This window comes from Ursus maritimus, unplaced genomic scaffold, assembly GCF_017311325.1.
Source record: "Ursus maritimus isolate PB19 unplaced genomic scaffold, ASM1731132v1 scaffold_8, whole genome shotgun sequence".
NCBI classification, from domain to species: Eukaryota; Metazoa; Chordata; class Mammalia; order Carnivora; family Ursidae; genus Ursus; species Ursus maritimus.
The window spans coordinates 57,193,123-57,217,811 of NW_024426996.1; the positions used below are offsets into that span (position 1 = coordinate 57,193,123).

The 24,689-nt window shown below is 34.8% G+C and overlaps 1 long non-coding RNA gene across 2 annotated transcripts in view; it reads right to left on the minus strand.

Moving 5' to 3' along the window:
• Positions 1-24,689, minus strand: part of LOC103658391 — a 105,460-nt gene that overhangs the window by 77,030 nt on the left and 3,741 nt on the right. The window contains exons 3-5 of one of the 2 annotated variants that reach the window (XR_567143.1): positions 10,243-10,295; positions 9,783-9,955; positions 5,230-5,347 (exon numbers count right to left, since the gene is read on the minus strand). This is a non-coding gene — a long non-coding RNA (uncharacterized LOC103658391). The remainder of the gene's footprint in view (positions 1-5,229; positions 5,348-9,782; positions 9,956-10,242; positions 10,296-24,689) is intronic. The other variant, XR_567141.1, reaches the window with a different exon arrangement.

The window sequence follows — 24,689 nt, forward strand, 5'->3', positions numbered from 1 at the left end:
TGCTATAGATGAAATAACCTTTATTTCTTAACTATTAGAATCGCCTTCTAACATTTTTTTTTTTTTTTAATTCTCGCCTCTGATCATCTCTTTTCAGCTAACATGGATTTTAAAGACATAAATCAGATCTTGGGACTCCCTTTCTTAAAATCCTCCAATGATCCCCATCACATATCCAGATATATTACCCTGGTTTATGTCCAAATATATCACCCTATGTTATAAAGCCTTCCTTGGTCCCGCCCCTGCCTGTGTCTCTAACTTCAATTCTCTCTGCCTCACTTTGCTCCACCTACACCGAGTTTCTCTCTGCTCGTTATTGAGCCAAACCAATTTCTGCTTCATGGATTGCACTGATAGTGAACCTGGAAGAAGATCTTCCTCTCGACCTTCACAAGGCTGACTACTCTGTTTACTTTCTGTTAGGGAAACCTCTCTTAAATGTCACCTTTTTAGAGTCTCTATTCCTTATCCACCCAATCTAACAATTTCCTACTCATTCACCAAAATATCACTGTAGTGTTGTTATTTTTTGGTACATTTCTATGTACTTACACATTTATTGTTTGCCTCTCCTAATTAGAATGTGAGCTCTTTTATAAGGACCTGTCTGCCTTCTTTACTATTGTACTTTCAATTTCAAAACCTATGCCTCTGAGTATAGTTAGCATATACTCCTGTGATAATCAGAGTCCTTTGAAAAACAGGACCATGAGGGGAAAGAGAGAACGAAGGAAGCAAGGAAGGGAGGGAGAGAGGGAGAAGAAAGGGAGGGAGATAAGTTGAGGAGAAATATCTTTACGGCAGTACAGTTCTAAGGAACATTCAGGAAGGCCACTGGAGAGTCCTCGAGCCAAAGTTCCCAACAGATGGGTCATGATCCCCAGAAACTGGCCTTCCTTAGCATTTCTGCCATGCTTAATCATCAGCTGAGAGCTGCCAGAGGGAAGTGCAGCCTCAGCACCAATGGGATGATGAATTTAAGAGCACAGGTGCTGGGATGCCTGGAGAATTTTCTCCCTGAAGTTGGAAATCTGAAAAGTGCATTCTCAGTATGCTACAGAAGGTATAAGGGCTAAAGGTCTTTCTTCTTTCACACGGATGGTTCTATATATGTTTGTGGGGGGGGGATTAGAGTTGGTGAAGGGGATACATATTCACCTACACAAACATGCACGCACAAACACACAACTTAAACATAACTTTTTACAAAAAAAAAATCATCAAATATAATGAAACAAATAGAAAGAAATGACCAAACACATGTTAAAATGGTTATCTTGGGGTGGTGGACTGACAGTAATTTTTATTTTCTACTTTCTTTTGCCCTCTATTTGTCAAACTCTCTTCAAAATAATAGAGTCTCCTATAACAAACAGGAAACAACTGATTAAATGAATAAGAAACAATGTGGTGAGTAAAGAAATATAAAAAGAAAGTCAAAATTTTCCCTCCACATCTATACAAAACCACAGAACCTTGAGGTTAGAAAGCTCCTAAAAGATTGTATCTTAAGTCCAGAGACGATGAAACTTTAAGTATTGAACAATAGAAGTTTAGCTGCATTTTGTCCTTAGAATAAGAAAAAGTAATTGTAAATAAAAAATACAAGTAAATATAAAACACTGAGTTCTGTCCTTCAAGAAAGGGTGATTAGAATCTGGAGAAAAGAGGATAAACAATAACGTTAATAATAATAACTGAAAAGGTAATATGCTTACTTGGTTCTTAGTATCTATGGGTATTGTCTTCACTATATTCTTTTTTTTCTTCCAATCTTTACTTAAATTCTAGTTAGTTAACATATAGTGTAATATTGGTTTCAGGAGTAAAATTTAGTGATTTATTACTTACATATAACACCCAGTGCTCATCACAAGGGCCCTCCTTAATCCCCATACCCATCTAGTCCATCCCCCCACCCACTTCTCCTCCAGTAACCCTGTTTGTTCTCTATAGTTAAGAGTCTCTTATGGTTTCCTTCCCTGTTGTGTTTTTTTTCCTTTCCCCTGTGTTCATCTGTTTTATTTCTTAAATTTCCACAAAAGAGTGAATTCATATGGTATTTGTCTTTCTCTGACTGACTTATTTTGCTTAGCATAATACACTCTAGCTCCGCTGACATTGTTGCAAATATCAAGATTTCATTCTTTTTGATGGCTGAGTAATATTCCTTCGTATCTGTATACTGCCTCTTCTTTACTCATTCATCAGTCAATGGACATTTGGGCTCTTTCCATAATTTGGTTATTGTTGATAATACTCCTATAAACATCAGGGTGCATGTGCCCATTCAAATCAGTATTTTTGTATCTTTTAGGTAAATACCTGGTAGTGTAATTGCTGAGTCATAGGGTAGCTCTATTTTTAACTTTTTGAGGAACCTCCAAACTGTTTTCCAGAGTGGATGCATCAGTTTGCATTCCCACCAACAGTGTCAGGGGGTTCCCCTTTCTCCGTATCCTTGCCAACACCTGTGGTTTCCTGGGTTGTTAATTTTAGCCATTCTGACAGGTGTGAGGTGATATCTCATGTGGTTTTGATTTGTATTTCCCTGATGATGGGTGATCTTGAGCATCTTTTCATGTGTCTGGTGGCCATCTGGATATCTTTTTTTGGAAAAATGTCTATTCATTTCTTCTGCCCATTTCTTAACTGGATTATTTATTTTTAGGGTGTTGAGTTTGATAAGTTCTTTATAGATTTTTCAATACTAACCCCTTATTAGATATGTCATTTGCAAATATCTTTTCCCATTTCGTAGGCTGCCTTTTAGTTTGATTGATTGTTTCCTTTGCTATACAGAAGCTTTTTTTCTTGATGTAGTCACATTACGAGGTACTAGAGGTTAGGACTTTAACAAATGAATTTTGAGGGAACACAATTCAACCCACAGTATATACTAAACAATTACTCATTGTTTATCTGAAATTCATTTAATTGTGTGTCTTGTATTTTGTTAGGCAATCCTACTGGAATCCTAAAGTTGCTCATATAAGCTACCATTTCATATATTTTCATTTACTTTGTATATTTTCAGGATGTATTTTTTTCATAGATGTTTTTAAAAGCCATAGAAGAAATTATTTTATTTGAAATATATATTCCATTCATATTAGTAATAAGAAATTCCTTTGATTTAAAAATGAATGCCTATTAATTTGAAAGCAAATACTCGAGCCAGTATCTTTTTCTCCTTTAAAGGTTAATTACATGTAAACTAGATAAAATAATACCATACTTAATTCACCTTTTGCATGCTTTTCCATTGATTAAAACAAGAGACTCTCTTGGAATACTTTAATATCTAATCACCAAAGAACCCAGTCTAATGGTGTTAGCATCACCTACTTTAATTATCTGAGTTTGTAAAATTGGAAATCTTTGACATTATATTTAAATAATAATATGAACAGAACAAAATTTATGCTAAGAATTGTTTTTCTATCTTTAGTAAATTAATGGCTCCGAAATTACTTTACAATTCTGGTTTGCCTCAATGATCTCAGATAAGGTTCAATTTACTTAGGCATAAAATATAATTCTGGATGCAAGAAATATTAATTTGATCTGAGCTGCAGATGCTAACATTACTTTTTAACCCAGACCTACTTTCTTACAAATAAGATTTCTCATTTATAATTTATTTTATATTTTAAATTCTCATGTATTACAAATGATATTGATATTGATTACATTACAAATGAAATGATATTGATTCCAGCACATTGGAATTTTGTAGTCATTATCCCAAGGCTATATGTTGTCTTCATTCTAGATTTATTATCAATTAAAACTGTTTACAGCTAATCCAAAGTCAGTTATAATAAATGAAAACAAAACAACTGTAAAAAGCATATATTGAAAAAAAAAAAGAACTTAGTGTAATAAACAGTTCATCAAACCTAAATTTTTAGCAGCAGTAAAAAGAGCAGGCAGCTTGGAATGGGAACCTGGAGTTCTCTTTTCAATATTGATACTTAATAGGAACATTGGCCAAGACTTTGACTCTCTTTAGATCTGAGTCCTTCAGTTTTTAAATGGAGATAATAGCTCCCATTATAAGTTGGTTGAAGAACAAGGTGAAATAAAGTATTAAATATTTTAAGACTCTATGGCTGTAGTTATTTACACTACCTCTGGGGAGGAAAAATTCAATTCCATACTGATAGAATTATTTGTTTACAATTTTGTCTAGAATCTTCAATTGAGTCTACAATTTTAATACAATATGAAGATAATTACATTTAATAATGTTATCTCAGGAACTGGTAATTATTGATTATAGGGTTTACCAAGATAAGATTCAATGCTGCGGGTATTTTTGAATGACACATTTAAAACATGTAAATAATCCTTGGGATTTCTGTGTTTTTTATTTTTATCTAAATGTACCTGTCATTTATTTTCCATAGGGGTGCTTCATTTAGTGTCATGCTAGAAAATATGACATTAAGTAAAATTCTTCTTATAAAAGAATGACACACAGAACTAGAGAAGTATAATCATAACAGAAGAAAACTTAATAATGTGCGCCTGTGTACCTTGCATTGATGGAGCTCTTACTATGTATCAGATACTATACTAGGTGTTCTATGTAGTTTTCTCATTAAAGCACCAGAAAATCCAGAAAGTAATTGTTATTTCCCTTAATTTGTTAATAAATAAACAGGCTTTTAGCCAATCCTTTTCTCAAAGACAAAAGCTGGAAGTGGGAGTAAAGGATTTAACTATATTTTCCAAATCACTTACAACAAATAGTGTTAGAGCTAGTAAGTGTAGCTAGTATTTGACACCTTATCTGAAATATATTTTTAATGTTATAAATGTAGTCATTTCCCCCCAAATCTTTGGCAACTTGAGTAGGAAGCAGTTGTGTAAGTGGTACCTAGGATTATTCGCTGGTGATTCATTGACAAGAGGCAAATGTAAGGTAGATTCAGAGTAAACACCAATGATTAGTCTGGAGTAGTTGCACTCTAGATGTTGAAGCTACACAAAAGCGAGTTCTGTAGAGCTATACCCACTTCGCAGATTCTATGTGTTATAAACTCAGGTGTTACAAACCCAGAGATATTTCACTGAAGCCCTTCCAGGGTGTAGGGATATGTTTTCCTTATTTCTATAGCCTAGAAAATGCCTAATTACCATTTGTATTACTCTCTTAGGGCTGCAGTTATAGGATGCTACAGACTAGATGATTTAATAAACATAAATTTATTTTCTTACAGTTCTGGAGACTGTTAAGTCCATGATCAAGGTGCCAGTGTGGCTGATTTCTGGTGAGACCTCTCACGTTGGCTTGCAGATTGCTGCTTCCTTGCTGTGTCCTCACATGGCCTTTCATCTGTGCACAGGGAGAAAGAGAATTGTCTTTGTTCCTTCTTCCTCTTATAAAGACAGCAGCCCTATCAGATCAGGGGCCCATCCTTATGACCTCATTAGTTATGTCCTTAAAGTCCGTATTTCCAAATACAGTCACATAGGGGATTAGAACATTACCATATGAATTTGGGAGGGGTGAAGGACTCAGTTCAGTCTATAACATCATTTTATCGTAATCTCCCATTTTCTAATTAGCATTTATTCATCCCCATTGTTTTACTCTTTAGTAACAGGAGGATAACACTCCCATTGAAAATAACTGGCTCCTTAACAAAAGTTGATGATTTAAGTATGGATAAAGGCATAGAGAGGAGCAAAGGATAATTGCAAGTGCTCTAATGGGGTTTTGGTATACATGAAAATGTTATGAATAGCAATAAATATCAAACTAGAAAGATGAAGAATAACTGTAGCTTTTGGTATAGCATTTGGAGGTTATCTATGGAAAGGGAAAACACTTTTTTGAAATGTCAAAATAGGCGCGGAACATCTGAGTTATGTTCTGCTGACAATGAAATAAACTTACATTCTCTTTAACTATTCAGCGGGAGAGGTAACTAATCCTTCATTCAGTAGCTCATTATGCATTGTCATGAAACAGATAATACAATTTCCACAAACCTCTTTTGATTTCATGTCAAACAAATTCTCTCAAAGCCATTTAATAAACAAACAGACAGAAAAAGCAAACCTGAAACCTCAATTTGTGTAATCGATTACTTTGAGCCATCTATTATTCTTCCTCAAAGCAGATGTATATTTGTATCCAATTGAAGAAAGTTCCCTAATTGAGGTTTAGATAAATTGCATATTAGGAAAGAAGTTAAGACAGCAGACTTCTTTGGTATTTAAAATAAAAATTAAGAATATATTAAATTATTCCTCATATTGAGAATCAAAAATAATTAAATTAAATTAGGTTAAATTAATTAAAACTTGGTAATTTCTTGCAAAGACATTGACTGTCTAGGTCACTATATAAATATAGTTTTTTTTTTCCAAAATGTTTTCTAATAATGCATTCTCTACTTCAGTCATATAAGGTCCTTATCAGTCCTCAATTTTACTTTATAATATTTGTTACTCTACCTGCCTGCAATGCCCTTTCATATGCAGCCAATATCTAGATGGCAAATTCTGACTATTCCTCAAGGTTGAGCTCAAGAGTGTCTCTTCTGTGAAGAGCTTTTGAACCCTCTAACCCTTCATGCTTTGGCACTGCCACTTCTCTTAAGAAATTAAGGCATTCCTTTACTTCTCTATCAATTGTACCATCCTACAGTAAAGACTCATCAAATTCATCTTTATTTCTCTCCTGCCTAGAATAGGTACTAGTCCAAAGTAACAATTTAATATGTGTTTCTGAAAGCACAACTCACCAAACAAGAGTACAGGCTTTTTATCAGAGGGAAATTGCATTTGAATCAGTCTATGCCAGTTTCTGAATTTGTTGTCCTGTGCAAGTTACTTGATGTCTCCAAGTTTTAGTATGACTGTTTGGACAATGGGGGAAATTATAATACTTATATATTGTGTTATTGTGAGGTTATGAATAGATAAATAGAGAAAAAGAGGGATGGAGAGAAAGAGAAAGAAAGAGAATAAGGACAAATATAGCATGACTGGCCAACATGTTCATTGTACTTCTATTGCTGTTATTATTTCTCTAAAAAGAAAACTTCTATCGCTTACTATCCCTTTACTACTCATTACTTCAGTAAAAAATGGAAACTTTAATGGATATATTAATTGTGGCTACATAGTTAAGTCTGTCTCTCATTATGTTTGCTTGCATTTATGTTCTTATGGACCTTATGTTTCAGAAAAGCAAATGATAGGGGCGTCTGGGTGGCCAGTTGTTAGGTGTCTGCCTTTGGCTCAGGGATCAAGCCCTGCATCAGGCTCCTCCACTGGGAGCCTGCTTCTTCCTCTCCCACTCCCCCTGCTTGTGTTCCCTCTCTCGTTGGCTGTCTCTCTCTCTGTCAAATAAATAAATAAAATCTTTAAGAAAAAAAAAAGTAAAGCAAATGATAAAATGAAATACAGCTATGCTTTTCATTAATTTCACTTAATGCAATTGAATACCAAATTCTTTTCTCTGACGACTTTTGCAAATAAATTAATTTGTATAAGTTGTGAAGCTTTCCAAAGATTTTACAAACATGTATGTGACTTATATTCTCATGTGTGACCTTCAGACTGGAACAGATCTCCCTCTACCATACGTATTTATTACCACAATTGTAATTAATCAATTGTATGATTATCTAGTCAATGTCTACTTTCCCACCAAACTGGAAGTTCTCTAATGGCAGAGAACATACCTATCTTGCTCATTAAAGTTTCCTTGTTACCTCTTAGAGTTCCAGAGACAGTGTTATTCAAAAAATGCTTTGTGAATGAGAATGAAATACTTATAAACAACATTTAGCATATCACCAAGTCTTTCAAAAATATTATTTCATCTGTCATTGCATTTCTCACCATAGAATGGAAAATTCCCTCTAATCCTATGTTCAGCTAAAGGATTTACTACTGTAAGGAACAAAGTTTCAATCTCCATGATAGTAAGAAGAGTGAAAGGAAATGATTTTTAAATTTTGATAAAGGATAAGGTAAAGAACCAACTGATCAGCCAAATACTTTTATCAGAGGGAACTGCACTTGAATCAGTCTACCAAAATAGATTACCAACTGATCAGCCAAAAGTCAGTCTTACCTAGTGTAAGAGTGGAATTAGAGATGATAGAAACAGTGGAATGATGAGTTAATTAGAAGAGGCAATGATCTAAGTGCATCTACACCTATCACCATGATGGCTAGACATTTTGTAAGAGATTGTATGATGAATAGTAACTCTAGTAACAACAACAAAAAATTATTCCAATTGACATTTTTTAAAAGATTTTATTTATTTATTTGTCAGAGAGAGAGAGAGAGAGCACAAGCAGGGGGAGCAGCAGGCAGAGGGAGAAGCAGGCTCCTACTGAGCAGGGAGCCCAATGTGGGACTTGATCCCAGGACCCTGGGATCATGACCTGAGCTGAAGGCAGATGCTTAACCGACTGAACCACCCAGGTGTCCCTCCAATTAACTTGCAACAGATTTATTCAAAGATGAAATGAGCTTTCTTATAATCAAGGTGTTCATCTAGGTTGTCCAAAAAACTTTTCTGGAGAGCTCAGGCATCGGTTTCCTTTTAGTCAGAAACTTTTTAATAAAAAGTCTTCTTTTCATTCATGAGAGAGCATAAATATTTCTCAGAAAACTTCTAAACATATAGTAGTGCAATGAAATAAATCTCAATAGCTCTGACTATTCATTTGTGTTAATTAAAGATAATAGGAGTAGCAGCAGATTTTAGAGGCTGGAAAAGCAGCGATTTTAATGCATGTCCTAATAGTGTGCCACTCAGTGAAAAGTTATCAGAATAATGTAAACCCCTCATTAATTTATTAGTGATTAATTGTCTAGAAAACACTGCATTTTGGTATTTTTTATTCGGTTGTTAATTTTAGTATATAAGTTCTGATTATTGTTTTTAAGAAGTCTTATTACACTTATGATTTCATGCAAAGATGATATGCAAAATTCCATTACTGACGTGTTACCTCAAACATTACCAGAAATGGAGTCAACTACAAAACTTTCAGTCACAAGAAACTTAGAAAAAATAAATATCTCCTAAAATTTTAAAGTCTAGTAGATTTACCTTACTATGAAAAGTCTCTAAATAATTGTAAATTATCTGATAATGAGATTTAGCAAAACAAAATTTTATTAGCATGCTACCCCAAATCCAGCATAATATTAATCTGTAGTAGATGAAATTGAATATCATTGAAATAGAAACAGACATTTTGGAAGGTTTGGTTTTCTGTTTATTTTTTATTCTGTCCAGATTTATATAACTTTTAAATTGTTTTTATTATTTTAGTAGTGGCTAATCCATTTTAGGGGCTTTGTTCCTCTTCTTTTCCTCAAAAGAGCATTGAAGTTTGTTTCAGGAGGCAGTTTAATTACTGGCTAGTCATCTTGAACTTATTTAGGCTTCCTTTATCTTTTGTTAAGGCAGATTTGTGGAAAGACCAAGGTATTTGACATCCTATAATTTGGCAGGACTCAGAATGCAAACTATTTTCCCTATGAATCTGTTCAGTTTTTCTTTTAGACGTCCTTAGAGTGGGTCTTGAGCAAGACTTATTCTAGAGCATAGACATTCCTCCAAAGATTTGGTCTTTCTGGTGTGCCAGCTGGAATTCTTGGTATTAATGAGGTCCCCGAATTCTGACCAGGCCAGAATTCCAACATTTCCAGGAACTTCCTGATCTTTAATACATCTGTCTTATTCTTGACTCTATAGAGACTGCATCCTGGTAAACCTCCTATTGTCTTACCGTGAATCCATGTGTCCCAGTTCATATCCACGTTCTTGCAGAAAACCTCCAATCAGAATCCAACATTGACCTGCTTTCTCTTCTTTAGGACCATGCTCCAAGGAGTCCATCACCAACGCAATCTCTTGGGGCTCTGTCTCTTCTGCATAGCAGGACCTCTGTGGGATACTTCCCTGTGTCACAGCCAGGAAATTAGATAGAGATATGGGGCAAATACAGAGCTCCTAATGTAAATTTCCCCTTTCTTCAATGCCCCCAAACAGTTGTCTCATACATTTTGTTCAATGTAACAATTTTTAATGGCAGGGTACTTATCAGTAGAGAACCCATCACACTTGACTGCTAGTAATTTTTAATATTGTTTTTTAGGACCATTTTCTGGACTGAGTGAACTTATGAAGCCAAAGTGTGTACAACACAGCCTCATCTTAACATATGTAGATAAATTAGCATAACTCACAATTGAAGTCAGTCCCTTTCCTCAAGGTCAATTCCCATGACTCATCAAATTTTCTGAAATCCAAATATACCAAATTAGTAACTCTCAGAAGGCTAAAGCATACTGTAATCCTCATATCTTTTAGTCACATTTGATTTCTAAAAAGTGCCACCTAATCTATTTTCTTCTATATAAAATAATCACACATTTACATTTCAATTGGTATTTGTTGGTATTAAAATAATTAAATGATAATTCAATTTAAGCATTAAATTTAATTGAACTGTAATTAGTTCTGTTTAGTATAACCATGCAATTCAACATAATTATTTTGCCCTGAGAATTTTCCTCCCTTCACTCAAACTACTTAAATATAATAAAAAGAAGGATATGACTCACATCTGCCATAATATGGAAGAATTAGCCAAGTGGCAAGTTTCAAAAAGGGGTTGGAATAGGGTAGTGATAGTTACTTCCTAATGACACATGTGGGCAGCTGAATTCCTGGATAACTTTCTACCAAGTATACCAACTAGCCAATTTATTATGTCCATAATAAATATGGACATATTTAATTTAATTTAAATACAAGCATGAGTCATATTGGGTCAGGACAGGAAACTCCAAGGAGCAGCTGATTACAAAGGGTTGGAACCATGAAGGATATATCAGATAATTATAGCCATCATATCACACAAATAAAAATAAAATGATCTATTGTGCAAAATCATGCTTATCCCATAGCTCCTTCTGGTCATCAAGGGGAACATTCCCTTAATATGGAAGGGCTGGTATTTGAGCCATAATATGGATCAGTTCATGTTGTCTATTCATATATCTATTCAGAAAATATTTTGGATAACCCACAGTTTTAGACAGAGCATTTCCTGGGGAAGCTAGCTTAATGAGACATAATTCCTGTCTCTGCTGGCAGGAAGTATAGCCTGGATAAGAGCATAGGCAGTGAAGCCAAAATCCTGTGGAGTTGGGAAAGTTAGAGAGTAGATCTCAGAGAAAGTAGCACTGTAGCCATGGATGAAATATTTTAGAAACACATTAGGAAACCACAATTCCTTCAATACTTCATGTGTTGAGGTTGTGAAGATCAGAAGTAAATTGATTATGTGTTTTCCTACCAGACGGTTTGTAAAAAGAAAAGAGATTTATGAAAGAAAATATTATAGTTTTTGGCTAGTGTTGGAGAGGAAGTTTCTTTTTTTTTTTTTTTTTTCTCTACCCTTCTTGGTTCTTTGGCCTAATAATCAAATTAACATAAAAAAGATTAACACAAGAAAAACAAATATAATTACATATATGAACCTCAAATACATGAAAGGTTCAAAGAAAGAAAGGTAAAATGAGGTAGATATGCCATCCTAAACTAAGAAATGGGTAACAGACCTGGGTTTTCAAAGGGGATGGTTTGAATTCACATGACAATAAGAAGAAGAGCAGATGTTTTGTAATTAGATGTTTGCCCTGCCATACAAATGGGTCACTCAGATAAATTTTATCTCTGGTAATAACACATATTGGGGGGATTAGAATTTCTTTTTTTAAGTAGTTAAGGGAGGGGCAAAAATCTCTCTTGCGCCCACAGGGTCTCAATTGCCTTTAGCTCAAATAGTTCACATGCCAAAATGGCACATTTTGGGGAGACTTGCTCTGATTTCCTTTACTAAATTGTGTTTATTTTGGAATTATAAAATATATTATACTGTAACAGAATCCAGTTTTCAGAACAACTGGTTGCTTGGGGCTGGGCTGGGAAACAGGGAGAGGTAAAAGGGCAAGGACAGAGTAACTTACATAAAGATAACATAATATATATACTTTTAACCTTTAACTTTATGGAGTAAATTGTGTATCATTCCCTAAAGTTCAAAACAATCATTTAAAAAAAAGATACATGCTATAATAATTCAATTTAGATAAACACATATTTATATTCTCATAACTTCAGTTTCTAGAAATAATGAAAATCTGATTAATTAAATGGCAAGCTAATTAATTTAGTAGATAACAAGGTAATAAGATTTTTCAGAGAAGAAGTTTGATGCACAATGTGAAACTTCATATTTCTAAAATTTATCAAATTAGATACTCATGAAGTTTACTTCTTGGGCAACCAAGTTCACGTCTTATCAGTAAACATCCTGATGGGATCTTCAGCAAACTAAGAAAAACTCACAGGCAATTTCTTATTATTAAAGGATGTTTTACTTGGAATAATAAGACAGTGTAAAGAAATCCTGCTTTAAAAAACAATGAACTCCCAAAGTAATAAGGAATGTGTGAATATGTACTATGGATTATTATATATGAGTCAAAATTCTTACTGGATAACTTTGGGGTCAGTTTTGTAAAAAATAATAATAATAATAAATTCAGTCTTTGATATCTGGGAAGATGAAGAAAGAGAGAGAGAGAGAGAAAGGAAGGTAGGAGACAAAGGAGGGAAGGAAGGGAGCAGGGGAGGGGAAAAGAGAGCCAAATATAACAACAGAACAAAAATAAAAAGAAACAGCAGTGTAGCTTATTTCAGGATTTAAAACCATCTTAAATGCCCTTTTATCCTTTAGAATACAAGGCATTTAGAAATGTAGATGGTCTATGATCAATGGAACTTGATATATTCTGGGTCTCATAGGGCTAAATCTAATCCAAGGGAATATATAACACAATTTCACTGTTTCAGTTTTAACTTGAGAATTAGATTTTCTACTCAAAGAAAGTTATATGTAATCGCAGAGACATGAAATGTCCAGTGTAAGCAATAAAGACTCCTTCCTTCCTTCCTTCCTTCCTTCTCTTTCTTTCTTTCTTTCTTTCTTTCTTTCTTTCTTTCTTTCTTTCTTTCTTTCTTTCTTTTTTCTTTCTTTCTTTTTCTTTCTTTCTTTCTTTCTTTCTTTCTTTCTTTCTTTCTTTCTTTCTCTTTGTTTCTTTCTTTCTTTCTCTTTCCTTTTTCTTTTTTCTTTTCTTTTCTTTCTTTTTTTAAGATTTTACTTATTTATTTGTCTGAGTGAGAGAGCACACAAGTGGGGGAGGCGGGAGGGCAGGCAGTGTCTGGAGAAGCAGGCTCCCTGCTGAGCAAGGAGCCTCATGGCCTGATGCTGGACTCGAGCCTAGGACCCTGAGATCACGACCTGAGCTGAAGGCAGATGCTTAACTGACTGAGCCACCCAGGAATCCCTGTTTCTTTCTTTAAATTTAGAATGACAGTGTTAGAAATAATATCCATACCAGTTGAAAAGAGTAAAAGAAAGACACTTTTGTGTTTATATTTACTAAACTTGTTCTTTTTTTTTTTTTAAATAAAGACTTATTTATTTTGAGAGAGAGACAGAGAGCATAAGAAGTGGGAAGGAGCAGGGAGAGGGAGAGAGAATCTCAAGCCGACTCCACGCTGAGCACAGAGCCTGACTCAAGAGCTCCATTTCATAACCCCAGGATCACAATCTGAGCTGAAATCAAGAGTCAGAGGCTTAACTGACTGAGCCACCCAGACGTCCCTAAACTTTGTTCTTAATTATATATCATTTGTTAATAAGTTTAAAGTAATATTGTTAAAAATTAAGCTTCCTTGTTGTATGTCAGAACTTTATCAAATTCCATGTATAAAATTTGCACAGTTTTTAATATATTAATTATACCTCAATAAGGCAGTAAAAACATAGTAATTTAAACTTAGCTGTTTCAATAAAAACACTACACTATTGCAAAGAAATCACTGATTGGGAAAGCATGCAAATCTGCTTCTCAGTTTAACATAGCTCAAAGGGGAAGAAAGTAGTTTGGACCATGAGGCCATCACCAAACCTTGTTCTTAGTCCTGTCAATGAAGGCAAAGTCTTCAAAAGAAATAAACGCCTCCCTCAGTGCAGATGTTAAAAACTCTGCAAAAATAAGTGATGTCAGTCATCAAACAGGCAGGACAATGAAAGTCAAATCTGGTTTGTGAGTTTGTCCACTTAATGCTCTTGCGAAATTAAAGGACTTACATCTCATATAAAGTCCAATAACATTTTAGAAGCATTTTTGTAACTTTCCAGGTGAGAAAAAATATTTTAAATACTCAAGGACAAGTAGCTATGATCATCTTTTAGGATCATTAACTTTTTCTTCCTATAGAGTTAAATGTACTTTATCCTTTCTCAATGCATCCTTAATGCTACTACCAAAGAAAGAAATTTGATGATAAATAAGCTCCAGGCTAAGAATTTGACACTATCATTTAATGTTTTGCTTGAATTGAAGCACTCCTAACTATTCACATAGTAAATCTTTATCCTTTACAGAACAGTTCAAGTTTAATCCTTATTCCGTTTTTGGTGGATTTTAAAGCATTCCATGAATGCTTTGGGAGATTTTGCATATTTATTATGGTGTTTTAATAATTTGAAACAAATCATTTATTTTCTATTTCAGTTCACATATTTTGAATATTTTCCAGTATTAATAATCACACACAAATACACATAAGCAGAAAAAGATTCATTGGAAAGAGTATTGAATAGACATATAGTATATTACAATTATGCACTGCATATATCAAACCTACACGTATATGAACATACACAAGCAGAAAAAGATAAACTGAAAAGAGTAAAATATATAATATTATATATATATGGCCATATATATGTGTGGCTCATACATATATAAACATACCTATATATTACTTCAAATATAATATATATTATACATATGCTGTGTATTTACATGTTATTATATTATAAATATATATTAAATGTTTTGGATGTTCAGCTCTGCTTCAAGTAACATCTTCTGCTAATTTTCCATCAAAGTGGAAATGAAATAAATCATAGATTTTATTTTTTTTTAATTTTATTTATTTATTCGACAGAGACAGAGACAGCCAGCGAGAGAGGGAACATAAGCAGGGGGAGTGGGAGAGGAAGAAGCAGGCTCATAGCGGAGGAGCCTGATGTGGGGCTCGATCCCATAACGCTGGGATCACGCCCTGAGCCGAAGGTAGACGTGTGCCACCCAGGCGTCCCTAGATTTTATATTTTTATATTAGGATATCATTTTCATATATTCATTCAATCTGAAATTTGAAATATTCCATTTAGAAAAGAATATGTGCTAGAATGTGTATTTTCCCCATCTACAGTAGAGACAGGTATAATAAAAATAAGAATAAATGGCCTGAATGATCACAATACATGTATGTGAATCATATTTTTTTCATTTCTTTTAAAATTTCATCTTGTCTTCAGTTTTATTTTTCCTTAAGATGTGCCAACTTTCTACTTTTTCCTTCACTGTCTTGCAATATACTATATAGGAAATAGAGCATCACAAATATTGAATCATTAGTTGTATACCTGAAACCAGTATGTTATAGGTCAATTATATCTCAATTAAAAAGAAATAAAACACCAATATTTTTTCAAATGACCATGGCTATTCTCATGATAATGCCTGAATACACACAGCACTGGCATATACTGTTTTTGTGTATTTTCCCTAGTATCAACACAGGCACATAATAACAGATGAAGCATCATTAATGGAATTGTATTGGCAAATATGGTAGCTAGGAATAATAACAGCTTGACATAAATGCTTGCACCTAATTCCTAAAATGTGTGAATACATTTTGTTACGTGGCAAGTAATTGAGGTAGTGGATGGAATTAAGTTGGCTCATTAGCTAACTTTGAGATGGGAAGGGTTTCCTGGATTATCCAAGTGGGCTCAGTGTAATCACAAATGGCCTTATAAGTAAATGGGGGTGCAGGGAGTCAATGAGGCCTCCGTCTGGAAGCTAAAAAGCCAAGACAGACTTTCCCCTAGAGTTTCCAGAAAAGAATGTAGCCCTGTTGAAATCTGTCAGCCCAGTGATGCTCATTTTGGACTTGTGACTTCCAGAACCGTAAGATAATAAATGTCTATTGTTTTATCTCACTAAGTTTGCGGTAATTTGGTACAACAGAAATACACAACTAATATAATAGGTATTACTCTATCGTGTAGCCTCAAAATTTTCTCCTGCTTGGGAGTAAAACTGGAAAATCATAAGCCTTATGAAAGAGTGGGAGTTTTCATCACATATTTATGTGAACAATGCCTAGCAAGACATTAGATGATGAAAAATGGTGAATTCATTAAGATTTTACTTTATCAGAAGTTTGCCCCAGACTTTGTTTGGAAAAATGATGATTTAACAGTAGTTTCTTTTAAGATGTAATTAATTAACAGTAAAGTAAATGATAAACTTGCCATAAGGAGCCGAATTTGGGGCAGAGTCATCCAAAGGAATAATTGTGTTATTTCCAGAACAGATAACATGCCTACATTTTGTTTTAAATATATCACAAAGGGAACCATGTTCCATGTCCTTGTTTTTTACTCCAGCTCTTTAAGTTAACAGCACAATGTGCACAAATTTATATTTCTCTGTTTGCGGGTGTTTGTTCTTAAGTTGTAGAAAATATTTCCACAGATTTCTTTTCTTAGCTTCCAGGTGTGATTTCCTTGCCCATCATCTAATGAGGGATTAGATGGCAAGAGAGGAGGGGTGAATACATAAATTCTTCTTAGCATTCACTGTCACAGTACACTGTAGTGCAAATAGCAAAGTGCTTAATAAACACTTGATTGTAAGATTTAAATTTGTTTAATTTTCTTGGGAGTAAATGCGGTAGAGTTTTTTGTATTTTATTTTTCAATGTCCTTAATTGTTTGGTATAACTTCCTAATAAACTGGTAGGCTAGTAAATCTGGCAGGTGTTGAGGGGAGCTTATTTATTTATTTATAAAATTTTGGGGGGGAAGCTTTATTTTAACAGAAAATTTTTAATGTAGTATGAATATAGCTAAATGCATAACTCTTAAAAGTGTAAACTAATTGTTAGAAACTGAAACACATGTGTAACCACAACACAGCTTAAGATACAGAACCTGGGTGCCTGGGTGGCATTGAAGGTGTTATCACTAGAACTTGCTCAATGGTGATATCAATAGAGATGTTAAAAGCATTTAAGTGCCCTGGTTATCTCTCTATAAAAGGCCAACCCTAAAGGCCCTCAGTGGCAACCCTGTCAGGATCCTTCTCACTCCTGAGAGATTTTTCTGTATCCTGCTTAATAAGCCTCTATTGCTTTACTCACTCTCCTTTGTCCATAAGATTCATTCCTTGTTTGACTCAGTGAGACAAGAACCTAACTCTCCCGCTTTACTACCAACTGAGCCAGCCAGGCAACCCTAAACTCCAGTATATCTTAAACATAGAAAATTATAAAATAGTACTGGTAACTTCAATTAAGCATGATGGATTACAACTAATTTTATCTATATTCCCTCCAAAAAACAAAAGGAGAATTTAACAAAAATTTAAAATTATAGGGAATAACAAAAATAGAAAAGGCCAATCAAGCAATCAGATGTTTACACATTCTTGAGATAACAAAGGTAAAGAACATTGAGGGTCTTATCGATAGGAAAATAAAAGCTACCAAAGGGCCTTATATTAATGACATTAAAAAAGTAAGAGCCGTTGTGCCCCGTTATACTGAAAAGTTGTAGGGAGGGGTCAATCAGTTGCCTGAAAAGGCAAAGATGAGGAGTGAGGCCAAAAGCAAGATTATTTTGATCTGATAAGCTCACAAATCCTCTTTCATGCAGTAGAGACAATATCTACTTCCCACATGCCCATCAGGAGAAGGTATGTTTCCTCTATGAAATTAAACTGAGTTTACTATATACCAAGATACAAGGCAACAGGGAGAATGGCTAAGAGGAACCATACCAGAGACAGAGACAAAGGATGGACATATATTTTCTGTAAAGGACCAGTTCAAGTGATTTATGTTGCAACCAGTTGCCTGTGCAATTGTAGCATGAAGGAAGTCATAGGCAAAATGTAAACTGAGTAAGGGACAGGTGGGGCTAGGTATGGAGAGATAGATAGGGGGCTATGTGATCAGGCTCACAGAAATCCTAAAAATGTGGATATGGGAAACCAGAGATAAGGGGACAAATCAGACCACCCTACCCTAGGGTATGGGGTAGAGGACCACCACCCTGCCCTAGGCATGTGGGGTGGAGGACAAGAACCTAGCTCTCCTGCTTCAAAATGAATGAACATTGCTGTGTTAATAAAATTTTATTTATAATAACAGTCTAGATTAGGCCCTTAGGCAATAGTTTGCTGACATCTGAGTGAAGAATATATACTTAAGAATAAGATCATTAGTAATCCTTCTCAATTTGGCAACAAAGTACATATTAATCAAGCATTAATATATATTATTCAAGATAAGACTCAAAAATTTCTCTCTGAAGATGATGAAGGATAGTTGAAAGACAGCAGGCAGGGACAAGGGGCCTCTACCCTAAGAGGAAACCAGTCTTTAAAGCATTTTACACCATCCTGGAAAGAGGCCTCCACTATTTCCCATGTGATAGGTAGGTGACAAAAACCCAATTGGGTGACAGGTGCAGAAAGGGCTAATCAAATTAAAACAGCCTGCCAAAAAGCCCATAAAAACACCTAGACTTCACAAACTCCAATGACAACCATCTCAGGTCCCCTCCTTCAGGGGAGCTTTGTACTACAAGCTTCACAATCACTCAGTAAACCTCACTTTGCTGCCCACTATTCTTCCTCAGGTCTACCTCTTCATTCTTCGAAGAGACGTGATCAAGAACCAAGGGGACTAAAGAAGAAATCCTGTAACAAAGATACTGATTATCCAAGGGAGAACTACTTATAACTGCTGCTTAGGAGACATCAGACAAACCTTTCTATCCCCACCTGATCAATCTAAAGTGAAGTTTACCATGAAAATGTGCATGTAGAGCCTCTGGTAAGCTTTTTGGTACATCATTTTAAAGTATTAATGGAAAAAAAAACTAATCAGATATTTGAGAAATGTCTAACATGAAAACAAGAATATGGAATTTAGAGGTAAAAAAGATACAGTAAGCAGAAATTTGAAACTGTATTAGATATTAATATTTATTATTAATGTCCTCTGAAATAGAAGTGAAGAATTACATTCATGAAACAGGATGATACACAATTGAAATCATTCATCCTTTTATTCAGCAAATGTTTGATATCTACCACATACAAGACTCACTTTAGGTATTTGATACATAGCCATAAAATGTAAAAATCCCTGCCTTCATAAAGCTGCCAATTTAATAAAGGGGGAGAAAAACTTATGAATACCATAGCAAATGTAACAAAAGAATATAACAAATGCTATGAAGAAAATAGGCCATATGTAAGTCAATTCAGGAGTTCTTAGAATTGCAGTCTTCAACAGCATGGTCAGGTAAGGTCATTGGTAAGGTAATGTTTGAGCAGTGGCTGAGTTAGCTGTTAGCCAGCTGTTAAGTCAGCTGTTAGCTGACAAGCCTTTTGTGTATCTTGAAAGACCAATCTTGGCAAAGGAAGCAGCCGATACCACTGAACAAAAATCAGGTCAATGTGGCTGAAGGGGAGTGGGTGAAGACAGGATAGGAGATGATGATGTAGAGGAGGCAGTGGGCCAAATAAAAGAATTTTCTAGATCAGAGATTCTCGCAGCATGAGCCACAGACCCTTGAAGTTTTCCGAGACCATGTATGGAGGTCTGTGAGATCAAAAATATTCTCACAATCGTAAGATATTTTTGCCATTTTTAGTTTTGATGCTTACACTGATGGTGCAATGTGCTGGGGGGTCACACAGCTGGTGTTTAGTACTATGGAGGAAGTGCACAGAACTGCATTAGTGGTTATCGTACGCTTGGCCACCTTGCACTCACATTCCGGGAAATAAATGGCCATTTTACCTAAGGCTGTTCTTGATAAAGCAGTAAAAATTATTAATTTGATTAAATCTCAACCCTTTTCATATCATCTTTTCAAACGCCTTTTTCATATTTGTGTGTGACAAAATAAAAAGTAGACATAAAGCAATTCCGTTGTAATGAAAGCCACAAGATTTGCCTTCTGAGTTGAGCTAGCTGCTTTTATTATCAAACACCATTCATTTTATGTAAAAGAGCAACAACCAAAGTATGTGTTTTCAGACTTAAGGAAGATAATTTCTCAAAAATAAGCCAGTAACTTAAATGACAACAATTACAGTATTTGTCACTAATGGCAAAATTTGGATTTTCAAAAAAAATGCATTTTGAAGAGCTTGTATCACCTACCACAGCCATGACTGCTTCCTAATACTTAAAGGCTTTTTGATACAAGTAGTAATATTAATGAATTTGATATTTTGATAATGTATAATGTAATGTGTCAATATTCTAGGAGCTATGCATAAATAAGAACTAATGTTGAACATTGCATATTAGAAAACCTATATTCAAAACGAAAGAAAAATCAATTAATTTTAATGTAACTAAGCACAAGTTTTCATTGACGTGGTTCCAGATTCTATACCGTAACTCACCTTTACCGAGTGTCACTTGACAGGATTTAGTGTGGTATTAGAGAAAATTATTCACAAACATTAAAATACTCTCTCCTTTTCCAAGGAAGGATGTCTGTATGAAACCGGATTTTCTTCATATACTTCAACCAAACAAAATGTCACAGCAAAGTGAATACAAAAGCAGATATGTGAATCTTGCTGTCATTTATTAAATCAGACACTTAAGAGATTTGCAAAACTATAAAACAATGCTTCTCTTAATATTTCGATATTTGGGAAAATGGTTATTCATCATAATATGTTATTTGTTTCATTTAAGAGGTTTATCATTGCTATTTTAAGTGCCTATTTTAAAAATTTCATCAGTTTTTATCTAATACAGTGATATTGAGAGATAGAACCCAAAAGTTCATTGGGGTTCTCCAGAGTTATTAATAAGGGTGTCTTGAGGCTAAATATCTTCCTCTATCATTTTACAACATGTGAGATCTTTGTTTTTTACTCCTTTTCTTCATTCAGCAGGAGTCCAGACTAAGCCCTATTTATTCAGTGCCAAGCAATACTTTCTTTTATGAAGGGATTTCTTTCCCATTGACCAGCTTAGAAATTGGCAACATCTACCCTAATGGTTAATGTAACCTTTGGCCAGATCCCAAAAGACAATGCTCATGGAGGAAATATCTTGAAAACCATTTTAAGGACAATATTTAAAATCCTGAAGCCAATTATAAGATTGAAACTTGTATTTACTGTTACTGCTTTGGCTTTGAGCATCAATAGCAAGAGAGAGGGGAGCATTTCCTCTTGCCAATGGAAATCATTAATAGTTTTGGAAAGAATTTAGAAGACATCTGAGAATTGAACAATATCATAGATTTCATACTTTCAACATGTTTGGCAATAATTATAGCTTTTTTTTTTTAAATTTCATAACGATGGAGTTTCTGTTCCCCATCCCCATGTCTCTTTCACTTTTCTGCCCTAGCCAAGAGCTATCTTTACAATAGCAAACTCAATTGATCCTTCCTTTTGGTCAATATAACCATGTATAGTACTTGTTTCAGAAATTTGGATGAAATCTGATGTACACTAATCTGTATACTAACCTGAGACAGTTTATTAGAGTCCTTCATCAGTTTTCAATAGAATTGTTTGCTGACTACATAAACTTAGAGCAGGGTTGCTGCTTTATAACTTCACACAGTACTCAGCACTATTCTCTCTCAGCATTTAGCATGCTGTCCTTTTTTTAAAGAAACTGGTCCATATTCCAATTTGACTAACTTCTATACAAGTGGAAGTCATGTCTAACCTTGTTCATCATTATATCCCCAGTACTTAACTAGCCTTGGGGACTCATTTTAGTATGATAGAGGGGATTTTAACCTGTGTTGTTTGTTTTAAAGTCCCACATTTCAATGGTATAGTGGTTTTCATTGCCTCGGAGGAAAAAATGTAAATAATAAAAAAAAAAAAGTCTCACTCAGCTCTGTTTTGTAAACGTATATATTTTAAATTATTGTGGAACAGTAATGTGCAATCCAATGTGCTTTTGATTCTCAAAAGCTAAGCAATGGAGAGAGAAGAACATTTTTTTTTTTCTAAAATAGAATTCTAAATATCAGGATGTCCTTATCATGAGCTAAACTTGGGAAACTAAAGAGCTAGAGTTTATATCCATGAACTACTGGGTCACAAATAATGCAGCAGTTAAATTAGAGCTGTTGTCCTGAAAGCAGGGAAAAGATAAAACTCCTCTGGGATCGGAAGCTTGGAGAGGATTAGTAAAACAGAACATGGAGTTTAGATGCTAGAATAGGCTCTGCTCTCATATCCCCCAACCATGGTTAGGGCCAAAACCTAGGCATGGCAGTGGAGATGACCTCTCTTGAAGTCAACTGTTAGGTCTGGGATCTGAAAGAATAGGGGACTTTCGGGCCACCCATCCTCTGGAACTCTGGAAATGGATAAATAAATGCAGAATGCCCGTAGGCCAACATGGCTGCAGTAAAGTAGAAATGGTGAAGTGGCCTGTTTAGTCAATGACAGTCTGATATAGACTCCCAAATCTCCCTAAGCTTGTATGAGACTTGGATAATATCCAGAAATTTCTAGGATACAAGTCTCTGAGAGAAATACTAACCCAGCTGCCATGAAATTGTTGTGAGGATTATGGATTCCATGGCAGGAGCTGCAAAAGCCATAAGGAGCCGAATTTGGGGCAGAGTCATCCAAAGGAATAATTGTGTTATTTCCAGAACAGATAACATGCTTTGCCTGTTCCATAAGATTGGATAAAATACTAACCAGGACTGTTCATGAAGAAGACAAAAGCCAATTCTCAAAACAGGTAGAAAAAGCTAGCCCTTAGTAGAGGCCAGTGAGGACAAAAAAAAGCATTCTTCTCGATTCTGGGACTATGGAGAGTGGTATACTGGCACCTGCTCAAACCAGCTCATTTAGAGCTGACTGTGGGTTATTTTCTTCCAACTCCACATTCACTGATGTCAGGTTGGAAACTTGAAATTGGCCAACCATGACTGCACTTGTACCACGAGCTTGGAAACTTTACAAATGGGTGCCTTTCCCCCATCCCCCTCCAGAGCACATTGACCGGCACACCACAGAGGATATGTAAGCCTACTCTGTATTTAGATTACCCTGGGAAGAAAGAAAACAGTACAGTAAAAATCATCAGACATCACCTTGAATTGGCAAGAATCGATGTCCAGTTCTGCAAAAAATGACTCCTAAGAGCTAGATCAACTTCAGCTATACAGAAAAATAAAAACAATGCTTTATTTTTGTCAGTTTAGACTGTAAAATTGTGAAAACAATAAATCTGTTAGTTGAATGAATAAATAATCTGATGTTATCCTAAATATTAACCTATCAGAATTCAAGGCAAATATGATACCCTATTACTATTCAATTCACCCTTAACCATGTCTGTTTTCCCTACTGAAAAAGCTTTCTGCAGCAGAGATACTTTTATTTTAAACATGTTGAGTTAGCCATCCAGAGAGTGAAAGGCAGCCTTCCCGATGGTTTTGTTAATGCATGGCTTGTTGCCCGTTGTACTGAACTACTTACTGTGCTTCCAAAGATATCCATACTGTCAGTGCCATCCCAGGATTTTTTTTTAATTCAATTTATAAATTGGTGCCAAAGTAGCTTACACATTGGCATCAATTACTAGCTTCTTATAGTGGTTTTTAGGGGAAAACAACATCAAAGCCTTTGGTAAAGTCTGGAGTTTCGTAGATGTAATTTTGCCCTGGTATCTGCCGTGTGTATCTGTTTTCCCTGGACTGTCAGCAAGCAACTTGAGGTAGTCTCAGAAACCTACAGGGAGGGGACTTTCTTAGTTTGGGGTTGGCCAGTCCCCAAGAAATGCTCTCTGCTTACCAATCCACCTGTCAGCTTGTGCTAAGCATCATTTTTCTGAAAGGCCTTTTCTGGTTTACGCAGTCTAAGGAGTATATTTTTTAAAAAAACAGCAATATTTTCCATCAAAACATTTATAACTTTGCATTTATTTTGTGTGATTAATTAATAACCACAGACCATAGGATCAATGAGAGTCTGATCTTGTTAGCTTTTCCTAATTATTGTTATATCACTAGAACACTGCGTAGCTTGTAGTGAATACGAATATGCATTTGTGGCATAAATAAATGTTAATTAGAAAAAAATATTTGCAATGATTAATATTTTTATAAATTTCCAAAGAAATCTTACAAATAAGAGTCAAACAACTAGTAGGAAAATATAATTCAAACTGGTAAGAAAGAAATAGAAATGAGAAACAAAGAAACGTTGAGGATTACTATTACTCAACAAATCTGGAATTAAACCAGCATTTTAATAAGCAAAAATAAGTACTAAGTGGTAGTGAGGTTTTGATAAGCAGATACTCAAATTCCCAAATGGAAGGAATAGGACTTTCTGTACATATTCTGGTAGATAACTAACTGGTCAGCATCAATAAGAATGCATACTTTTCTCCAACAATTCCATTTTGTTCAATTGTCTTCAGGAAATATATACAAAGATGGACA